The sequence below is a fragment of the Pseudopipra pipra genome, chromosome Z (assembly GCF_036250125.1).
Source record: "Pseudopipra pipra isolate bDixPip1 chromosome Z, bDixPip1.hap1, whole genome shotgun sequence".
In the NCBI taxonomy this organism is placed as follows: domain Eukaryota; kingdom Metazoa; phylum Chordata; class Aves; order Passeriformes; family Pipridae; genus Pseudopipra; species Pseudopipra pipra.
In genome coordinates, this window is record NC_087581.1 from 11,414,608 (window position 1) to 11,438,861 (window position 24,254).

The 24,254-nt window shown below is 39.3% G+C and overlaps 1 protein-coding gene across 13 annotated transcripts in view; it reads right to left on the reverse strand.

Moving 5' to 3' along the window:
* Positions 1 to 24,254, reverse strand: part of PRLR (prolactin receptor) — a 153,456-nt gene that overhangs the window by 64,384 nt on the left and 64,818 nt on the right. For 5 of the 13 annotated variants that reach the window (XM_064642723.1, XM_064642724.1, XM_064642726.1 and 2 more), the window contains one exon: positions 3,161 to 3,248. The exons of 1 other annotated variant lie outside the window; for it this stretch is intronic. The gene's annotated coding sequence lies outside the window, so the exon portion shown is untranslated. Of the gene's footprint in view, positions 1 to 2,458; positions 2,489 to 3,160; positions 3,249 to 14,677; positions 14,824 to 24,254 lie in introns of those variants that run through there. 7 more of the 13 variants (XM_064642734.1, XM_064642737.1, XM_064642722.1 and 4 more) reach the window with 3 other exon arrangements.

The following is a 24,254-nucleotide window of genomic DNA, read 5'->3' on the forward strand; positions in this document are numbered from 1 at the left end:
GGAAGGACAGTCAGAAAAGCAGGGGGAACATTGGTCAGACCTGTCCTGCTATTGTAGGTCAGCTTGGTGCTGCCCAGCCATTCTAACCACAGTGCTTGAGGGCATCACAGCCTTCCCAGCTGCCATGAAGCATTTTCTTCCTACCACAGGCAGCACTTCAGCTTCACAGAGGCATAATTAAGCCTTTCATATTCCTCACTGACATGCCAAAAGCTCCTAAGTGAGAAAATTTAATACCCCTGCATACAAAAAACAGTTCTGACCACTGCCTAGACCTTCAATGAAAGTATGTGCTGCAGGCAACCAAAATAGTAGCTGACAATTCCAAAGAGCTGACACTGGCATCATGGTTCAGCCTTCAAAAAATCATTTTTGAGTTAAGGCAGATCTGCAATATATCAACAATCTGTCATCCACAGACTTCACAGATCCACCCTTACAGAGATAACAACTGGGAGCAGCGGCTGGACAAAACCACTGGATTCAGCCAAGCCACCTGCTAGTATGAATAACCATATTGCATAAGCCTCTTAATTAGCTAATCTAGATACATTTTTAAAGTAGCTGCTTCTTTGGCTCTGACTGTTGTTACTGAGAGATGATCTGGTCTCTAATTGCTTTAATGGAAAAGAATCATCTTCCAATTTCCCACTAAAGTTTATTCTCTATTTTACAATTACTTGTTTGTGGCTCAGATCAGAGTTTTGCATTTTCTTTTCCTCTCTGTCCTTAGTGTTACAGCCTCCTCCTGGCATTGTTTCTGCACTGTACAATGTTATGGAGAGATACAATATACCCTCTCAAAGAGCAGACGGATGGATGGAGCTTTGACGTTCTGCCTATGACAAAGAGCGATGTGATCTTTAAATGCCCCTTCCCACACAAACCATTCTATGATTTCATTCCTTGCTCAGACTTTTGTGATATCTTCTTGTAAGAAAAGCTACTAAAATAGTAAGAATAGAACCTTTCTTTGCACCTCCTCCAATTTTAATTCATGTTGTTCGGATATGAATCAGTAGAACTTCACAAATTACTTTGATGTGCTTACTAAAACTTTGAGTAACATCATTAACACTTCTCTAATTCTGCTAGATATAATTCAGCTACATCAGGCCAACGCTCCTAGAATTGTACTTGCCAAAGTAATTTGCCTGCGTTTCCCACTAATGAGCTTCTGGCTGAAACAGCAATTTTTGTTATCCAAATACTTGTTGATTCAAATAAGTATTAAGGATTCAGATCCAACACTCATCCTGAGGAATTTCAGAGCTAACCCTCTCCTATACAAGAGCTTTCCTTTCATTGCTAGTGTTATTATCTACTGAGGTACAGCCCTACAAAACCTTTTCTAAATCCAGCTTTTCAATCCCACAGTTTCCTATCTGTACAGAAAAGATGTTTACTGAAGTTAGATGAGATTTACTGCACTTCTACATAGACAGGTATCAGTTAGTCTAGCTAAAATGCCTTCAGCATTTCATTCTGCTTTCCCTTTATTTTGTATTTGTCTTCAGCTTAAAAGAACTGTTCTGAAGTTCTACACATTTTCTAAATTACTCTGGCCAATGCATAGCTGTCTGCATCTTTTTCTTGTAACCTCCCTTTTAATACAGTTTTTATATACACAACATTCTTGAGTCATCTTGTAATATCTGAAAACGAAGATATTTTATAATTACATGCTCGCTATTATACCACTTCCACCCAACTATGTGATGGAGATTCCCCATTACCCAACATTAGTAGATGGCTTGGGAACTCACCAAATCATTTGTAAGAGGAAATCTTAGGTAAAACCTTGTAAAAAAACCAAACTGCAAGTGATTTATAACTGTGCAAATCAATGCTGGGGAAAAGTTAAACATCTACTGAAGTCTGTACACTTTTATGAAATGAAGAACAATGTTGAAACCCGACTCTGTGTGTTGCTGTATGTTAGCAATTTGGGGCACTGTTCTCAGATCTGTAAGTAGTATATTTTGTATTAGCAGCCTGGCTTTCTGTCACTGTGTCTAAAACACTCTTGGTTTTGTGGTTCTCAGATCTGGTATTGTCTTACAAAGATTGGCTTTAGCCCAGATATTTATCAACTCAGCATTTCAACTCCTTCAAAAATCTTCTACAATTTTAAAAGCAAATGTTTGTTTGGTTTTTTTTTTAATTGAAATATCTTATTTCTCACATATACAATTTAAGTTATAAACCCAGGTTTGTTTCTTCTATTCAAGGAACGAAATTCTCAGAAAACCCACAAATTTATACACATTTACATAAAAATGAAAATGCCAAGCAAACATGCACAGCTTTTTTGAGAACAGATTATTGCAAAAAAACCCCTTTTTTTTTCTAGTGATGCTAGTTTCTAAAATAATGCAAGGTTTTCAGTTGGCTTTTCGGGCTTTTCTTGTTTGCCTTCAATCCATAAACCTGAGGAAAACACTTAGAAAGACATTACCTACATATAGAGATGTAGCACTGTGTTTACCTGAAAGAAAAAAAAATGCAAACAGTGAACTAAGACATCTAGTTGAAGGCTACAGGGAGTTTTATTATATTAAATAAAATGTACTTGCAACTATTTTTTTTTTAAGTGGACTTGATCTGAAGTCTGCTTCTTAACAAACTCTGAAGTGTTTTTGCAAGTGCTTCCATTGAAGTCTTTCAACTCTTGTGTCTCTTTTCATTAAACACAAAACCTAGTGGATATTTACTAACATCTAAGTTGTTTATTCCCATACTTAAATTATGCACCTGCCTCACAGTTTAATTTAAAACACTGGGAATTAATTTTCTGGACTAATGTTGCATTTAAAACTCAGTTCAAATATTATATACATTTTTGGTAACAACATGATACAGAAATAGTCTATAACTCTAGGCTAATATGAGTTTTATGGAAGCAGTAGTTTGTCCAAAGCTAAAGTTTCTAATGGGATACTCACAGTAGCACTCTATCCAACCACTTCACTTATCCTACTTCATATTACACAAGCAAACCCCAAGTAATTTGCAGACACAGAATTCAAGGACAAAAGGAAAAATCAGAACATCCAGTACCATTTGCACATCTGAGGCTAATACATTTCATCCACTTAATCAAGTAACTCAAGATCATTTGTTTTATCCAGAAAAAGAACAGAAGTAACTGTGATTTTACCACGTGCTGTTCTCAAGCAGTCTCTGCTGATTTCAGAAACCTTCGACTCCAAATCTTCTGGCTGAAGTGCAGTGTTGTGGCTTCCCCCCTGTCAATTGGCACAAAGAATACGTCATGTAAATTTTCAGCTTGTGCCCTGCTTCTCCCTGTACATGCCTACCACAAGTCCTTACTTAGACATCATCCCTGATAACTCACCTTTGTGGGAGAATCCTGTGCAGAACCGAAAGAAGGTTGTTAACTTTTAATATTACATTTTCTAGTTTTATCTTCTGGTGATCTGATCCTATGACTTTAGCTTCCAGAGGAAAAGGCTTTCAATAATTTTTCTCTTTATACGCTTACTTTAGAATTAAGTCACCTATTCTTTCTGAATAACTAGACTGAGTCCCTGATTCTCCTCACATTAAGATGCTGACTTAGCTCTCTCACAAATACTGCACCCTTCTATTTCTCCAGCATCCACAAAATGTAGGAGCACACTGAATGAACAAGGATGCATTCTGTACTGGTGTACAGAGATGTTTTAAACCAAATTACCCTGTTATGGAGGCAAGCTTTTTGAGATCCCATGCTAATCTATAGCATCCAACTGACAGCACCTGAGCTGCTTGTCATCTCTGAAGCCTCAGCAGTTCTCAGTGTCACTGATACACTCCACTCTGTAAAAATTACCTTCATTACTCACCTTTTGCTACCTACAGGTTTGTAACTGACTGTGCCTAACACCCTGCATGAAGGGCTCTTAGCTACTGTGTGACCCAAGCTGCTCTATATGATCACCTCCTTCTCATCCTTACTTACCTTCACAACAATTGTTGGTCACTGTACTCTGTGAGATTTTACTATTTCTTTCATCATCAAGAATTAACCTAGCAGAAGCAAATGCAGCAAATTGCTCTCTCCAGAGATCTTCTGGAAACACCTCTAAAGAAAAACTATAGTCTTTGGAGATTTAGGGTGCATTTTAATCCATTTTTAAGCACTTGCTGTTTTAAACAGAACTCTAAAGAGAAAATTAAGAATTTTTTTCAAAGAAAATATATTTTCTTGAATTCAATATCATTAATATAACTCAGAACTTCAGGAACCCTTATGAATAAATTGTGCTTAAGATTTAAAGTGCTCCCTATAAGCTTAAGAAGAGCTTTAGTATTCTTTTCCATTTTGGATTTGCTGTGGTTTAACAAAATCAAATTTAGAACCAGCTGATGAAATCTAAACTTCAGCTGTTCTTTGTTAGATCCTGTGACCTATTCTGATCCAGCAAAGCCTGATTCTGCCAAAAAAATTTGGCTTGTCTGTGTTCTTACACTGAATTCAACAGAACTACACCTACACTTAATGCCTTCTGCCTGCTAGATCATGTCCAATTTCTGTGGGAGCTGAAAGGATTAGAGGATATAATACAGAAACAACAATGTATATTTGAAACCACTCGTGGACATGGACAAGATGAAACTTTACTAGTACTGGTCCCTTTTAAAAAGCTTATGAAAAGCCCTTTTTCTATTAAAAGTTAATATATTTACATTAAGAAGAATATCAGTTTTTTCTTATAAAAATATTTGGTGAAAAATTGTGACAACAAACAAAAATCTTCAGAATAGAATGATTTGGTTTCTAAGAGTAACCAGGATATGGTGGGGGGGGGGTTTTTGGGTTTTTTTTGTTTGTTTGGTTGGTTGTTTTTTTTAAAGAACAATGCAGTTTTTTAAATATACATTCTTCTGACCTAATTTATCATTGCTGACTTTTGGTCAGTTGCAACAGTGTTAGAGCTTTAGAGATTGACTTAAGATTACATAAGTTAATAGTTTTCTAGCAGAAAGCATACCTGTAAATCAGTATTAATTTGGTATGCCTCCAGGGGATCTCTGTGTTCAGCTCTAACCGGGCTTTTGAACAAACTGCACTTTCCAATGCACTTTGCAGTGCACCTGCAATCTTAATTTTTTGATGTCATGACATGGTTTACTGTATCCTGTACCTTGCCTGTCGAATTGTCCAACCAGCTACACAAAGAGCCTTTGCTTTACTGTAAAATTAACACAGAGTCTTTTGTATGTATTTTTGACTTTGACAGTCTATTTTAGGCAACACAGAAGAGAGTTTCAGTGCAAGTCACGTCATTTGATTTCAGTTTAAGTATTACATGGTAAGATATCTGCTTTGTGAAATGCTCCAGAATGTTTGCATCAATAGATTCTCTAAAGAAGAACATGACTGACTTCTTGAGGCAAATCCCTCCAGCACAGCTGGGAGCCGAGGCAACTGGAAACAAAAGAGAGAGAGAGAGGGGCATGTACGTCATCTGCCCCACACAGAACGCTGTGCTTGGCAGGCCAGTGGCTGCAGTGACACACATGCTGCTGCCCTGCATTGTGTTTGTGTCCCAAGTACTGGGAAATGCTCATGCAGGCTTTGGGCTCCCAGCCCAAAGCCAAGAGCTAACTCTTATGCTACTCTGCAGTTTAGCAGGATTGCACTGCCAGATTAAAAACCCACTCTGCCAACTAGGACGCCTGGACCTGAGTTTCAGGGTGGATAGAAAATTAGCCTCCCACCAAGATAAACACGGGAGGTTTCCCATGGGGAAAGCAGCAGAACAAAGTAGCACAGAGACAGTTTTAACTCTATCAGTGCTATATCAAAACTGACTAAATTGTTTGTAGCATGACACTGATTTACAAAAAGGTTTCTTGATTCATCTTAACCCTCACTAGGGCCTATGCTAGCAGGAAGGAAAAATAAATAGCTAACTCTATTAAAATTCTGTAGCTGAAATAAAAAGTGAATAAATGGCAACAAACTCCTTAATTCATTGATTTAATCTCTCTAATTTTTCCCATGAGGCAGTTTATATGAGAGTTAATGAGGTGTCAGTCATCAGTCATTGGACACTGACTGCTCCACATTCAAGAGGTTGATTAAACAATATAGGTGCTTATTTCATTCTGGCAGCACAACAGGATTGAGATTATTAGTTAGGAAAGAGACTAGATATTTTGAGCAAGGGAGAGGCAATCATTCTAGTTATACCAGTCTGAAGCTATTCTCATAAAACTCAGTATAATATTAACTTTTTCCTTATTTGGATTGGAACAGAGTAAAACACCTAAAGCATGGTATGAGGTATAAACCAAAATAGGGCACATGATTTTAACATGCAGAGTTACTTCAAACCTAAAACTGAGAACGGGGTCAGCATGCCTAATGGACATCTATCTTCAAAAGGAATTTCTCTGTACAGACAGAGACTGTTAGAATAACTTCCAACCTACTTATAAATTACAGAATCAAGATATGAAAAAACAAAGTTTCCTGGTTTGTAGTAGTGGATCATTTTCTTCCAGTCTTTTTTTTGTGACACTGAACAGTTGTTAGTTTATATGGTACAGTTCTTTTACTAATTTCAGCATCCTGACCAATCAAGTCCAGATATTCCTATCTTCTCTGTAGCATCATTTATAGCATTCACCTGAACCTGCAATGAATCAGTTAAAGGAACTAAAACCAACCACTTTTCTTTTTGCAGAGCTATTTTTTATTATTTTATCTCCTTGAACAAATCAGTGAAATAACAAGACAGGAGGTGGAGATGGTTTGAAATCTTATGCAATAACACTTAAACCTAACCTGTTTAAAGCACCTTGTTTCAGGCAAACACTAAGGATAACCCCTGTGAAGTTTTGGTTCAATGATGAGGATGTAGCTAAAAGTTAGCATCAAAGTAATAATGTCAAAACCAATGAAAAACTAGTTTTTTACTGCCTTAAAGGATTATTAAAATATGTCTGTTGAAATAGATGTTCTTTGTACCCATTAAGGCTGACCCTACACAGTTGTTGAACCTAGTAAGCAGCAGTCCATTAACAGCAGTGAGCTGAAAAGCAAACAAGAGAGGAAATACAGTAAACACATTTTTGAGGTACTCACGAGTATTGGTTATTACCTGCAACAAGATTCCTCAAGCCTGTTTGAATGAAGACAGTTCACACTACAATTCCCAGTACAACCGTGATAACATAACCAGACTTCCATGGAGTTACTAGGCAAGATTTGTAAAAAAAGATCCATCACACAACTGAAGAGTTTCTAAGCCTGGGTGACCTTTGGCTCAGCTATTTGCCTCCAGAATTACAGAAAACAGCCACACACTTCTCTATGAGCTGGCAATAGTTGTTATTTGTGGGAATCAAAGAGAGATTTTCCTGAGAAGATTAAAATTAGCTAAATACACAAACAGCAACTTTTCTCAAGTAGCAGTAGGATCCCCATGCAATGGGATAGCATGACCAAAGTCTGAGAAGTAAAAAATCTGTGAACATGATGTTGATTCTTAAGCTGTGGCTACTGGTCTCCCCATAGTCAGAAAAAGAAAGTTTTAAGATTAGGTGGAAAAAATGGCAATGGGGGTATGCGGGGGGACGAAGTCCTACAGATCCAGCAAAAATTTTCTCCTATTGGCAGATTCTAACCCATACTCTAGACTGTATATACCTGTCTTTGGATGTGTAGTACATATAAAGTTGTGATTTCTCGTATAGAGAAAACAAAAATTCCAAGTTTGTGTTAAGCACTATTCATTATCAGCAGTCACAACGAAGGCAGCAGCTTCCCAGCTAACAAGGTCACAGTCCTCAATGCAGACAGCACTTATACAAGGAGGGCAGCTTACATTACCTCTCTTCCAAATGCTAGGGGTGTAGTTCAACAACACACTGACAATACACCAATATGGCTATCTCAGGAAACTTTCCTAACTAAACTTACTCTCCTTCCATACTGAAGTTCCCTACTTATTCAGTTGGGTGGATACAGCTGCTTATGGGTCTGTGAGACAATCACGGAAATGGTTTGCACTAAAAAACAAACTACAATTTTTATTAAAGCCTAAGTCATCTCAGTGACTCAGCTTATACTACTGCCGAAAAAAGCAGCTGTGTTGGCACGACACAGTGATAGTGAATGGGAGGACAGGGATAGGAAATAAAAGCTTAAGGGTGTAATTTCTTTCACTATTAAAAGTAATGTATAGCGAAAATAGTCTTTAGCTGGAACCTATTCAAGGTAAATACTCTTTCTTACTTCACATCAAATATAAGACTAAACACCAATAAAGAAAGTGGTGGGTGCGTTGAAGTCACTTATCACAAAGTCATTATACTTGTGATCATACCGTATCTGAAATCTCCCATACAGTCACTGACACTGAATCAAGTCAACACCACCTCTTGCACCCATAAGAAATCATAGTTTTCAGTTGAAAGGAGACAGACAATTCTTTCATGTGAGATCAGTGCCTAAACTCCAGACTAATTCTTTCCTCCAATATTCCTGGTTTCTGGCATTAGCCGGTAATTCAGCTGAGGGTCCTGCTGCTTAGCTGACCCTGCACTGCAGGAACAGCAAAATGGAGGAAAAAAGTTGTTTTTCTTCTCCTTCTGGAGCATTCCCAAGTTCTGGTCTGAACTTGTTAATTAATTTTTTCAGGAATAAGAAAAGAGCAATGAGATGTTCATCACTCCTTTGTTTTCAGGTCTGCTCAGCAGTGACAAAGAAGGGCAATGAAGCTGTTGAAGGGTCTGCAGCACAAGTCCTACGACAAGTGGCTGAGAAAGATGGGATTCTTTAGCCTGGAGAAGAGGAGGCTCAGGGATGACCTCATCACTCTCTACAATTACCTGAAAGGAGGCTGTAGCCAGGTGGGGGTCGGTCTCTTCTCCCAGGCAGCCAGCAACAGGATGAGAGGACATAGTCTTAAGGTGCACCAGGGGAGGTTTAGGTTGAAGATTAGGAAAAATTTCTTTACAGAAGGAGTGAATAGACACTGGAATGGGCTGCCCAGGGAGGTGGTGGAGTTACTGTCCCTGGAGGTGTTTATGGAAACACTGGATGTGGCACTTGGTGCCATGGTCTGGTTGACAAGGTGGTGTTTGGCCATAGGTTGGATTTGATGATCTCAGAGGTCTTTTCCAACCTAACTGAATCTGTGATTCTGTGACAGTGAATAGTGTATTTTGCTGCACACTGACCTGTCAGTTTGTATACTGCAAAGGACAATGTTTCAAGACTTTGGCACTGGAGCATTCAGAGTTGGATTTTGGGATACTGCAGAAACCTGAGTTCTGACACAGGAGGAACAGATGTTAACAGATGTAGAGAAGTGACACTCTTTGGCAGGGTTGCAGCTTGAAGCAGCAATTTCTTTGCTCTTTGATAGATTCAGTTTTGAAGGAGAAGGAAAACAAAGATGTTTACAAGTTTGTTCTGTTCAAGAAAGCACATTTTCCTAAATATTCAAACAGCACAATAGTAGATTACAGAAAATACAGGCTCAAGACCTCCTGCTCCTTGATACAGATCAAGAACCTGAATGCAAGTTTTCTTTGCCTCAACTAGAGAGCTCTGGCATTGGTGAAATAGTTGTCTCCACCTTTTTATAAGAAAGTCCATCTTGTTCCGATGATGCCTTATTTTATCTTCTTCATTATATATGAACACTTGAATGTGAGGTGCCCTGGAATGTCCTGTCCCTGCTTCTTTGAGCACAATCCAGCTACACAATACTTTCATACTGTCCCTTCTTCCCACAACACGAAAAATGAAAACACCCCTCACTATGAACCACCAACCTTCAGAAATCCTTCTGGTGGTGCCTTGTGGCTTCCATACTCCAAAACTACCCAGTTAGACTACCCAGTTTCTAGCAGGCATAAAATCTCTCAGCCACGTCCATTTCTATGTCCCAGGCTTTCTGGACTGCTCTTTTGTAGCAATTGCTAAATCCCACTTGAATGTAATTTTAAAAAATCTCTGTTCGTATCTCCTCCTCTGTTCCTCCCAAACATTCACAACAGTGCTTGTCCTACTTTCATAATACTCAGTGCTTTTAATCCATTTCTAGGCCTCATCACTAGCTTATCTCATTCCCAACAACCTTACGTAGGAATCTAGTTCTTCTTGAGATTTAGAGAGTCCATTAGAGTCAATTTTCTACAATACAGCAGGAAAACAACCTCCCTCTCTAAATTAGAGAAATTTTCCTCCTGACACCACTCTATGCCTATCACAGAATGTACCAGCAGAAATGATGTCAGACACAGCTAATTGTGTACATCCATTCTTTACCTCTCTTCACAGGACCCCCCCCCCCCCTCAAGGCCTCCATCAAAAGTAGGCATGGTTAGGTCAGGAACGGCACTTAAAAAGTCCAGGGACCCTCAGACAATATCTCAAACCCCGACCAATGCCATTACTACTGAGTTATGGACAAGTCTCAACTTTTGTTGAGACTTGTTCAAACTTTTGTTTGAACTTCTTGAGGATTTATTAAATATTAATTGAACCAGGGAGCAAAATGCAAGACGTAGTCTGGCAGAAAGACATTAATCTGCAATGCTAGACAGCCAGGATCTCTACGACAGTTAACACTGTATTATTTATGAAGAATGGAATTACTGACAGAAGAAATGAAACTATTTTATTTTTCATAAATATTTAATATTGACACCAGTTAACTACTTGGCAATGTGAAGTGAAATGATTCCATAGTAGCCATTCAGATTTCTTTCAAACTGGAAAAAAATTGGTATCATAGTACTTTTACTCTAGTGGGGAAAATCAACTGTAACATATATTATTACAAATATAGGCTCTACTCAAGATGAAAGTAAGTAAGTACCTGGAGCTGATTCTCTAAAAATCTATGAGAATGAATGTCCTAGCATCTCAACTACTTTAGCTAAAATTTCTGGTTAAAAATTACAGTAATAAACATCTCCCAAATATTAAAAGAAAACCAAAGCATCCTTTAATATTCCCCATGCCTCGGCAAATAAAACCTCCCAGATTTTTACATTAATACTTATTCTTATATGTCATGAATTTATTTGTTCCACTATGCACCAGGAGGTTGCAAAGGGGACTGAAAGAAGTTATACTGAAAGAACTTGGATAATATTGTGAAAGCAACAAAGAAACATGGAAGTTTGTATTAGAAAGAAAAGAGTTTAATCTTAAAAGAATTATAAAATCATTTAAATAAGCTACTATGCAGTTTTTAAACAAAAATAACTTGCAACTGAATTCAGAATTTGTTTGCAAAACCAGATATTAAAACATCCTATTCAATAGCTGTACTATCCCTTCAGGCTCTTCATGGGGCCAGGTGCTGCCCTGCTTCCAGGGCTGTGTCTTTCGAAAGACCTGAGTCTCTTAAAACTCATTTGCTTTAAACCATAAAGTGCCTCTTTACCTCATCAGTGTCACTCCTGGATTACAATGTTGCTGTGAAATCATATTCAGATTTCTTGTGTCTGAAATACAAACTGTTTCAGGTCTGTCTACTTGTCAGTATCAGTGCCATTCACATATTATCAAACTGGTTCTGAGTCAGTTAGCTTAAGCATTTGAGTTAGTATTACTGCATTAATGTAACCCTCCACAGAGGCTAATATTTTCTGCTTTTTAGCATTGTGTAATGTAGACAATTCCCTTTACAGTTTTAGTTAATGAAAGACTCTTTTCCACATTTTCTTCCAAAAACTGTTGTGTAACATCACTGTGTACTGTAAATAGCTTCCCACTTCCATCTGCTGCCTGAAGTGTCTGCTCTAAACTGCTCTGGTTTGCAAAGTTTTTGCTTTGTAGTTCTTTGGCATAAAGCATTTGTTAGCCTTGTTGTAATTTCTTCTAGACTACAGCTGCCAATAAATCAGGCAGTGGCACACAAAGGCTATACTATTAATACATTCTTATTAGTTAGACTCTAAAGGAGTACCTAAAAAAATTAATTTTAATGAATAGATTTCACAACAGATTGGACATTATGAACCCCCTAAGTTCAGTGGGATACAGCATCACTAACCAGTTAATCTGAGTACCTCTTCCTCAGTGCCCCGGGAGTAAACAAACACTAAAGGGCCCACCAACATGATATGGATAACAATAATTCTTGACTTAAATTTTGTTTGTGACTACAGTGACAAAAACATATTAAAGTGATAAATTAGAGGTTATCATGGCTGATTTCTAGTACAGATCATACTGATTTTCACCTGTAAGTCACTGCCACAGTTCCCAATAAAGTTCAAATTAGCCAAGATAATTTTAATGATGCCAGGTAATTCTGAAACGCGGTTGTATTGAGTTTGCATGGCAGGGGTTTGGCAGTAGAGGGGCTACTCTGTGAGCAGCTGCCAGAAGCCTTCCCCATGTCCAACAAAGCCAATGCCAGATGGCTCCAAGATAGACCCAGTGCTGGCTGCAGTTGAACCCATCGTCAGTGGTGGCAGCGCCTCTGGGATAATGTATTTATGAAGGGGGGACAAAAAAACTCAGCACCTTCAGCCAGAAAGAGGAGTGAGAATGTGTGAGAAGAACAGCTCTGCAGGCACCAAGGTCAGTGATGGAGGAAGAGGAGGTGTTCCAGGCATTGGAGCAGAGATTCCCCTGCAAGACTATGGTGAGGCAGCTGTGCCCCTGCAATCCGTGGAGATCCACGGGGGATCAGAGACCCACCCGCAGCCCATGCAGGACCCCACTATAGAGAAGGTGGATGCCTAAAGCAGGCTGTGGACCTGTGAGAAGCCAGTGACAGAGCAGGCTCCTGGTAGGGCTTTTGGAACTGTGGAGAGAGGAGTCCACTGGAGCAGGTTTGCTGGCAGGATTGTGACCCCATCAGAGGGACCCACACTGGATCAGCCTGTTCCTGAAGGACTGCATCCTGTGGAAGGGACCCACACTGGAGCAGTTCATGAAGAACTATAGCCTTTGGGAAGGACTCATATTGGAGAAGGCCTACCTTTTGTAGGAAGGACCCTTCATTGGAGCAGGGGAAGAGCATGAGGAGAAAACAGTAAATGTGTGATGAATTGACCACAACCCCCACTCCTTGTCCCCCGGTATTGCCTGAGGGAAAGACATAGAGAAACTGAGAGTGAAGTTGAGCCTGTGAAGCAGAAAGGGATAGGAAGAATTTTTTTTGTAGATTTGTTCTTATTTTTCATTTTAGTCTTGTGTTAACAGGCAATAAATTAATTCACCCAAACTGCCCCTGATGGCAATTGTGAGTGATCTCTCCCTGTCCTTATCTCAACCCACGAGCCTTCTGTTATTTTCTCTCTCCTGTCCAGCTCAGGAGGGTAGTGACAAAGCAGTTTATGTGGGCACCTGGCAACCCGGCAAGATCAACCCACCACATCACTGGTTGCACAGGGATTCACAGTTTTACAGTTACATTCCAATACAACATGCTAATTACAAGTCATTCTGTGATGACCAGAGTCTGTAGCCTTGTACTGCTTTGGTGTGCACTGTACAAACATCAGAGATATATCTCCCTTTTCAAAGAATGTGAAACCTAATAGTTGCATGCATAAAAGCTTCTCAATAAATTACAGACTAAAACAGGTTTCGGGATGTCATTTAGATGACAATTTAAGAGCCCCAAGGAGGGATTAACAATGCCAATTTCATTCCTAAGATTTGCTTAAACTGTTCTTAAAAATCTCCAATTAGGGGAATTTTGAAACCTCCTTAGGCAATTTAAGCTACTGTTTTAGTATCTTTAATAATAAAATGTTCTTATTATCTAACCTGTATCTTCCTTGCTGCAACTTAATCCAAGTACTTTTGCAGCCTAAAAGCAACAAAACAACAGACTGCTCCCATCTCTCTGCAGAGCTAAGAGACACTACTTTGAGCACTTCAGATATATCACCCTTGTCTTCTCCTATTTAGATGTGTCAGTCTTGATTCATTTTCTCACAAGACACATTCTCCAGACCTCTAAATCTTCTTCTTGCTCTTCTGCGGACTCTGCCTATCTTTTGTGAAGCACTGTGCCTCAGAAAGACAAAGTACTTTAGTTGAGGTCTCAAAAATATTGAAGGGAATAAGAAAACCACTTTGCACAACTCAAACCATACTCCTACTTGTAAATCCTGGCATGGTATTTACTTTTCACACAGCAGGAGGACAGTATTGGCTCCTGTTCCTCTTGTGTAGCACTGAACCCCTTACTTATACAAAATACCTTCTTGAATCCTTGTTACCTCAATCTTGTATTTGTGCAATTATGTATCTGTGTTTAAGAGGAGCACCTTGGTCTTGTTTCTACTGAGCAACTCTTTATTTATCAGAAACAATACATGACCTATAAATATGACTTCTTTTTCTTCCTCTTCTCCAGTAAACTGAAGTCCCTCTCCTTTCACTGTTGTCTAGTAAATATGTGGTATAGCGTTATCCATGTCACTAATGATATTCAGATTAGCTGCCGCACCAAGGAGTTGGGCAGCTGGTTTCAATCTGCCCTTTCGCTCCAACAGTGCCTCACTGATAACCAGTTGTAAATGGTTTTCCAAGGACTGGGGCATCCTGCACAGTAGTTTCATACAGACTATGGGTTTCTAGTTAATTTACAAAAATTTCATGAAATTGTATTGAAAGCCTGACCGCAGTGCAGATGTATGACATCACTGCTGCTCTTCTATCTTTGAGGCTTATTACCTTTTTAGGAGAAAACTGGAGCACTCGGAGAATATTTCTTTTCAGTGGGAACCTGTGTTGATGCTACTTATCTCCATGCTTTCCCATATATTTACTTCAGTATCTTACAGTAGTTTATAAACAAGTGATCAACACAGAGGCTACAGCTAAAAAAAAAAAAAATCTGTTAAAAATCTGCACAGAAGATACTAATTGCAAACAGGCTATAGAAACTGCTGACTGGGTCTTCTCTTGTCTAAAGAGAAGATCTTGCCTCCCTTTTCCACTGTCCTATTTTAGATTCTCGGGTCAGGACAGCTTCACATGAGGCAGAACAGGGCAGGTGCCTGCTGCAGGTCACCTCAGGGTGACATGATCCTCTGCCTCAGAACCACACCCATTTTCCAGTGATTGGCTTATCCCCACAACTGGGTCATCATCATGTCCTTGCGAGGCCACCACTGTAACCCAGTTGTCACCCAGGTGATATCAGCACTTCCTGGGACTGTCTGGCAGGCGAGGCCATACCTTGGTCAACCCCAAAGCACAGAAAGAGCAGGATGTCCTCCCTCTTCCCTGCATACATTTTATTAATGGTATAAACCCCACAACCTTTTTCAAGCTTCTCAAGAGCTTCTCATATATTCTTGATATATGTCATATACAAGCATTGTAAATATCTCTAAATATAGATACAGCGAGGTGGGTATATTTATAAATGCATACAGTTTATAATAATGAATTTATAGTTGCAAAAGTTTACATATAAAAGATTACTTAATAAGAGGTACCAAAAATAAAGTTTAAATACGAATAGAAAATAAAAAAAGAAAAGGCAGAACATACAGTCATACAACTACCAGTTAACAAGACAGATGAAATCCCAAACAGACTGCTGCACAGTATTACCTGGTCTGTCTTTGGACTTTGTGCTGTGCTGCAAGATACAGACAACACTGCCTATTAAAATGGAAAATCAGAACAAAAATTTAACTTTACAGTAACACTAGGAGAAGTTCACAATGGATTTTCCCCAAAAGACAACGTCCATGGGATAAATTACAGCTGCGATGAAATTTCTGAAACAAAACCAAATTGTCCAGTGTGACTAGGGCAAGGGATGACACCAAAAGGCTTCTCTAATGTGAATGCTTCCCCTGAACATGATGCAGCAGTAAACATGCCTCCTGTTAGGACAAAAGATGAACCCCTGAAGGCAACTTCCAAATCACCTATACCTTACACAGCAGACTGGGTTTACAAACACAGGATCTCTCCTAAGTTATCATCCAGCTGGCTGAAAGCAGCCAACAAGTAATTCATCAGGCTCACTCTTCAACAATTTTTTTCAGTGAAGATCCAGCACGGTTGTTCAGACCTACACAGTCTTTCCCATTCAAGTCCAGGGAAAAGTCCATGTTACAGCTGACAGTAATGGCATTTCACTGAACAAGCTCTTTGTGATGCCTGTTTGCACTGGGGCCACTTCAAATAAATCTAGTATGGGTTTGGTACACTATTCTGAGTAGCTGTGAACAAAAAGCAGCCTTGTTAAAATATATCTCCTTTTCTAGTGGTAGAAAGGGCCACCTTCCTCTGAATTTCTTGGGGTTTTCTATGTTTCAGTAGCGTTTGTTATTCTTTTACTTTTTGCAGCTGAAATGCAGACTGGCATTACCCATCCTTTTCCTTTCAAGGGTTTGGGCAAGGACGGCCCTTCAGGGCTGTGATGTGTCTCTTAACCACCCCAGAGATCTCCTGCTTTGCCAGTGTTTGCAACGGGCCACAACTGCCTGAGAGACATATCTGATTGCATCTTCGGCCATGTTTTCAGCCATGCTTTTAACATGTGGCTTAATAATCTCCAGACTCTTTTAGAAAAATGGTATAGCTTTTGAAAAGAGGCTGCGGAATACAGCTTCTACTCTACCTGGGCTCTTTAATAATTCATGGACAAGGAGGGGTCCTTTTAATTCTTCTACTACCCTTTACTACTTATTCTTTACTACCTGATGGTGTGTTTCCTTAAAACATCAGAACCTTTCAGGTCAACAGATCTCCTTTCCACTGCAAAATAAGAAATGCTTGTTTTCATTTGTGTTTATTTCAGTGCTGTCTCTTTCTACGTGAGGTTGTTTTACTGGCACATAAAGCAGTTTGTACTACGTTGCTGCAATGAGCTCACTGCTATTACCATGTGCCAGAACCCAGCATGATAATGGGACCTATAAATCTCAAACCAGCTGGTATTCAACAAGGTTTTGTGTAGAGGTAGATTGGGATAAAAACCTTCCAGGCATGTCAATTAAAAAGGAAACTGTCACTGGCTACCCCAGGAGAAGTTTCAGAAAAACTCGCTAGGTTCCCAGCTGAACAAAGAGTACAAGGATTTTCATCCATTTTAAGCTTTGTTCCCTAACTGCAGGACTGAAGACCAGGTCTGTGGCTGGTCAACAGTTAAAGCTCTGTTGTTGGAACTAGTAAATGTTTATACATTCCAGCAATATGCATATGGATGAATAATGGACTTGTCACAAAGAATAATGCCACGTCTTACCCAGCAGCATTATTAATATTATTCCAGCTGCCTGGGTATTGTATTTCTGCAAACCCCATCTCCCACTGGCCTGACAGCTTCCAGGGGCTTTGAATAGCTGTTTGGTAAAGTTCAAACTGGTGTTTTGTGGGGATATTCTGGTGTAAGCATTGTTGGGGAGCATGATGTAAAAACCACAGTTTACCATCCTTCTTTTTCTCCCACTCTGGCTTCAGCTGCTAAACATCATGGACTTGAGAGGCTTTTATCCAGCTGTTAAATTTCTTCAGCAAGCACCACCACTTCACAAACAGCTGTTTCTTCCTTACTTGCCTTTTTACTGCTAGAAACTTCTCAATTTTGCATATACTGTCCTCAGTAGCGCTCACTTTTTAAAGTTCTTTAAAGTTCATTGGAATAAAAAGTCTCCTTTATACCTTGGTGACTGTGGTCTGTTAAGCAGTATGCTGACCCTTTCTCACTGTCCTGAGGACACCTAGGGAAGGTAATGGGATATTGGGAAGTGTGGAAATTGGCATGACATAAATGGTATGGAATAAGAGGGTGGATATTGTCCTGGTTTCAGCTAGAGTAGAGTTAATTTCTTCTCAGTAGCTTATTCTAATTTCTTACGGTGCTGTATTTTGGATTTGGAATGAGAATGGTGTTGATAACACACTGATGTTTTGTTTTTGGCTAAGTCGTGTTTATCCTAAGTTTTTTTTTCTTGTCTCATGGTCTGCAGGTGAGGAAGTTTGCAAACTAAACTGGGGCAGGTGACCTGAACTGACCAATGGGGACATTCCACACTATAGAACATCATGCCCAATGTATAAACAGAGGGGCTGATCTGGGTTAGGGAAAGGGAGTCTGGCATTGGTCAACTGGTGGTGAGCAATCGTAATGTGCATCACTTGTTTTTCCCTTTTAATTATCATTATAATCTACTATTATTACTGTATTTTACTTTATTTTTGATTATTAAACTTCATTAAATTTTTCCTTGAATTTTTTTATCTCAACCTGCAAGTTTTGCTTTGATTCTCATGCCCATTCCACCAGGGTGGGGGGAGAGAGGCAGAGGTTGAGCGAGCAGCTGCATGGTGCTTATTTCCAGTTGGGCTTAAACCACAACATTCACAATTTCAACTAGTACCTGGGAACATCTAGTCATAACTACTGTCAAATATTTCTTTTGTCCTAAACATCCTCATGGTTTTCCTTTCTGGGTGGAGGCATATTTATTCTAATTTTCACCAATTGCCAGACATGGTTTTCCAAATCCTTGCACAGCTTGGAGTTTTCACGCCCATTCTCTGACTGTAATGAAGAAGCTGTGGTTACAGTTCTTTATTACAAACTCCAGTAACACATTAATGTAGCAAATGGTAATTGCTTACTGTAAAACATCCCCATGTTTCAGTTTCGAGCATCCTGTTAAAGCAATCTGTGACAGAGGCCTCTACTTCATTATTAGTAACAAAGAAGTGAAAATTATTCTAATTTAACAACTTGTGTGAAGGCTGATTTAAAAACATCCATTCTCTGCTTGGTAATTACTGAGGTGGCAAAAATGGTTTAAAAGCCTCAGCTACTTCAGAACTCATTCTGCCTTTCAGACACACAGTTCAGGCACATTGGCATAGTATGTTCACCACCACTAAAATGAGACTAATACTGTTACTGTGTTTAGAATAAGCCACAAATACCTGCTACTTCTAAAGGACTTTCTCACAGCCTTATGTTATATTCTAAGTCCTGGTTTACATGACATGAGGCCACCTGTTTTCTCTTCAGATCAATAGTACTGTTTGTTTCAGAAAGGGGCTTTACATTCCCAAAGCATCCCACTTCCTCAGGAGCATAGTAAATATGTTTTGACAGATGCTGCAGTTTGTTAACATGCTGCTACTACATGCACACAAAAAACCAAACATTAGGCAACTGATTTGTCATGTTCAACAAAACTTTATTTATCGTTTGGGTGATGGTAACCTGCCTCTCATTGTCACCATTTCTTTTCCTTCAAAGATGTGTTTTTAATGGTTTGATTTATTCTTTTTTTTATCCTGTGGTTCTAAGCAAGATTAAAAACAATTCACAAAATAATTGTGTCTTTTACGCAACCAGCCAGAATCATGTTTTCAGAAAGTGCTAAAAAATCCATGTCAACATAAGGGTAAGGGAATACATGGAGCATAATTCCTGTCATGGTATTACAAGTAGCTGTTAGGACACTGAGATGTAGACAAAAGTTGCCTCCTACCCCCTCACACAAACTGTTGTCTTCATAATGCCAGCCCAAACATCTTCTCTCCAATGCAGATGGTCTTTTTAGGAAGACCTTTCGGGCTCTAGGTGTCCCTACAAACATGTTCTTGTGAAGTTATTTTTTTTCTTCTGGTCTTCAACTTTAGTAAGCAACGTTACCTCTATTTTCTAGCACAGGACAAAGCTGAAGGACAGCCCAATAAGGTGATCTGGCTGGTTTGCAGGCAGGTGAAGGGGGCCTCTTGGGTAGATTCACAGGTCTGGTCTATTCTTTGAATGGCCTGGGGCTGGGTAGCAGCCTCCTGGATAGCTTCATAGGTTTAGCCCTTTGCCCAGTGCATATTCAGATTTTTTCATGGCCTCCCCGCTCTCTGACATACTCCCATACCATTCAACTGTACTTTCCTTTTATTTTGTTTTCTTTCTACTTACGTTTTCAACTAATTTTATTATATCTTACTAAACACTTTTATACACACATTTTATAAATATGACTTTTGTGTATTATAAAGAAGTGTAACTATGTATAAACACACATTTAAACTGTTCTACACTTTTACATGTTTCGTGAACACACACGAACACATGTGTGCGTGCGTGTGTGTGTGTGTGTGCATGAGGGCCTTTGACACACCCCTGTGGCAACGAAAAAGGCAGGGTTTCAGCTGCTGGCAGTTACAGGGGGTTCTGAGATCACATGGGGTATTGGCCATGACCATGACTAAACGCTGACTTTCACAGACAAAGGGAGGACTTCTGAGGCCCGAGGGATCTGATGCACTTCTGGGCTAAACGGGTCATATGGTTGGGAAAGGGAGAAGGGCTTCTGGGGACAGTGGTCATCAGACTTTTGAGGGTCAGGTCTTCCAGTAGAAGTTGGAGGAATGTAGCCTGAACCATCTTGTACCAAAGTTGTTCTTCAACTGAGACTAATGACATTTCCATCAGTTGTAGCCTTTTCTCATCCTCTCCTCAACTTTCTAAATCAATAGAAATCTAGGTTGCTACCACTCAAATAAGGAATGAAGGCAGGTGTTAGACATAAAATAAGTAGGAAGCAGTATATAATAATTAGTGAGAGAACTTACATATGAATACTATTTTTACATACAATAGTAACTATTACAGGCAGTTTGAGGTAATTTGGCATTACACAGGCTAAGCAGATAGATGATGATGATTAGGGTGCAGAGATGATACAAGATATGTGAGGCTGAGCTTCTCCTGAAGAGAAGACTAGAAGACATACTTTGAGTAACAAACAGCCAACAAACTATTTTTTATCTCCCTTATATTAAGATGAAATGGTATGATCATACCCAATTACCTTATCTAGACAAAAATACTTTATATTGTTACTTAAAACAAAGGGGTTACATCAGGATCTTACCTGCACATACCCAGACCTTATCACTGAACCTGGTAATTTAGTAGTTTATTTAAGCCTGGTAGTTTACTTAACACTTCCATCTAAATAATTAGTTTATCTATTAATGTTTTTTAAACTGATTTTTATTCTTGACTTAAAGTACGTACCTTTTAATTTTTTGGTATCTTTGTTCTGTATTCAAAAAATCACGATCTACTGACCTTTCATAAGGTAGGTTGACTTTGCTCTATAATCACTGAGGTGTATTGTTCTTTATTTTCTCTCTGCATCACGATTAAGCAAAAGGAATCTTTTGAAGGAAAAGCTTATCCTTTTTGGATTGACTTTCTTAAACTCTCATATTTCCCACCTAATGTTTAGGGCTGAAGAAACAGCAACAGCAGCAACCCAATTTTTGGATTAAGCTATGAGCAGATGTAGACTTGGCTACAAGTCATCTCTGCTTTTCCAAAGGCGATCTCCTGTTCTGTCCAAGGAAGAAGGGTCACACCACACAGCAGCATCCAAAACGTGCTCTTCATCAGACTACTCTGTCCTGAATTTTAAAACTTCCATTTTTATATCACAATTGCTCCTGATTGTTCTTGATCCAGTTAGAGGTCTGAAAGCTTTCAGAAGTTATTAGTGCCAAGTTTATTGACTGCTTTTATGAACCAGTACACACTTGCTCACAGGGAATGTTATGTATCACATGCTCACCAGAAGTGGAAATGTTACAACTTAGAAGTACTGTTAATATGGAATGACTTCGCCCTGAGGGAAGAATGAATTTGCTGAGAGAATGGCCATGTCAAAAGACTCAGGTTACCTCAGGGTGTAAGGGGTTTGAAATTCAGAAGATTAGAAAATTTCTCAAGACAAGGGAAAAAAAATTATATCAGATGTAACACATATGCTCAATGACGTCTTTTCAGAGATCATTAACTGTAAAGCTAGAGGGATCATAACAATAATCTAACCTATATACAAAGGCAATAGGACTCAACCTAAATGCAATCCTGAACAGCAGAGACATTCCAGAAAACTGGTTTTTTAACATTAATTTTGAACACTCATTCTTTCACATTTTTAATTCACTAACCTCGACTGGGGCAGGAAAAAACCACCAAAAAATGTAAAATGATTCCCTAGCTCCTTTTTGGTGCTTTTTGTTAGACCAGCATAAAAGGCATCTAAGCAGAATCCTCTGCTTGGTTAGTCAGATGTGCTGGTAGGTATGGGGTATATGTAGTAAAGGACAGTTTATCAAGCAGAGCCATGGCTGCACTTTACCAGTACAAGCAGCAGGCAGGAGAATAATGGTTCCTGTGTGTCAGTGTAGAGTCCTGACGGCCGATAAAGATACAAGGAGTCAGTTACGTGGAGGAAAGATGTCTTCCTCATTTTATTTTCTGATCTGCTTTTTTATACCCCTTGCTAGCAGCAAGCAGTATCCTTATTTTAGGTAAGCAAGCAACAGTGTTTTCATTGGCTAGGATCTATGGGCGATACATTTGGCAAAGCTCAAGGCCTTAATGCAGTTCCCACATCCTAGGCCTACCAACTTTACAGCCTGCCTTTGTTTTCTCCATTAGGGTTGCGTACTGACTTCCTTATCATCAAGGACACACCCGAAAATTTTCCCAGTCAATATCTCCATCCTGGGAGCTAACAGACCCCCTATTAACTCCATCAATTTTTTGCTATTAGCACATGGAAATGGTTGTCAGGAATTTGAAGGCATATGTTGTTTAAATATCTCGGATCACTCTGAATCCATCTACAGACAAACTGCCACGCTTCAGGAACAAAGAAAGAAGATCACACGGGAAACTGGGTTTTTCGGCCTGGAAGGCTGGTTGTCTAATTGGGGCATTTCAGGTTGGTTACTGTCCTTACTCAAGACGGGGGTGTTAGTTTTGATAATACTCGTGGTTGTGCTTGTAATGTTGCCATGTATTGTGTCGTGTTTGCAAAGGGCCCTGCAAAAGACGACACAGGGAATACTTCTTACACAACCACAGAAAGGGGGAATTGATGGGGTTAATAGGGGGTCTATTAGCTCCCAGGATGGAGATATCGACTGGGAAAAGTTTCGGGTGTATCCTCAATGATAAGGAAGTCAGTACGCAGCCCTAATGGAGAAAACAAAGGCAGGCTGTAAAGTTGGTAGGTCTGGGATGTGGGAACTGCAATAAGGCCTTGAGCTTTGCCAAATGTATCGCCCACAGAACCTACCCAATGAAAACGCTGTTGCTTGCTTACCTAAAATAAGCATACTGCTTGCTGCTAGCAAGGGGTATAAAAAAGCAGATGAGAAAATAAAACGAGGAAGACATCTTTCCTGCACGTAACTGACTCCTTGTATCTTTATCGGCCGTCACGACTCTACACTGACACCTGTGTTATGGGGTAGTCTGGGTTCAAGGTGCCCCATGGAAAAATTTGCAGACTTCATCCAGTGGCACCAGAGCACCTCTCAGGCATCTCACACATTCTCCACAAGTACAATATGTGGATGCATGAACGTACACATTCAAGAAGCTTCTAAGTACTACTCTGAAATAGTCACACACTGCAAATACTTCTAGAATTCTCTGTCCCTCCCAACACCCATAAGACAAGAAGCCTGGACTGCAGAAGCAACTAAGTGCTTTGAGATATAAATCTCCTCATGGTTCAGTGCTTCCTAATTTCTCATGTTAATAATTCTGATCCATACTCTTCTGAATCTTCAGCTGTAACAACCTACATACTTTATTTTGAAGTATAGGTTAAAAAAAAGCCTTTGTAAGGTCACTGTTTATCCTGTAACTTAAAATATGAAACTTTTTACTGCATGAGAAAATTCAAAAAGAATACAGCAAATACAGAAAACATGACTATCAGTGCAGGATTCTTTCAAGCACAGGCTTCTTCTGGGAATATGAAGTTAATTGCTCAACACTATGAATTGAATTATTCCTTGAGAAAACTTCTGTTGATCAGCTGTAGAAAACTGCCATGCAATATGACTGAACTTTAAAGGACCTGAACAGTTTGTAATTTCTCAGCCAAAAATAAGTAGAGTGCAATGTTCCAGGTAAGATGAGATGACTAGATCATTTTGGTGTTAGCATTTGAAAAAGTGGGAGAAAGACTGGTGGATGCAACAGCTGCAAGTCTCATAAACTCCTTGTACTTGTGTGATGAGAAGGTATTCCTTCTTCTCCATAACAGATAAGCAACAGTTGGAAAAGTAGTCAAAAGATTCTGAGAATAAAATCTGTACTAGTCCAGAACATACCAAAATTAATAGTAAACCTTAGAAAAGGAAAAGTAAAGGTTTAATTTAGACTGAGAGAAATTTTTGGTTAGAACTTTAATCCAGAGACAAAACCTAAAGTGAGCTGTAAAATTTAAATAAGCTGTTGTGATTTTAA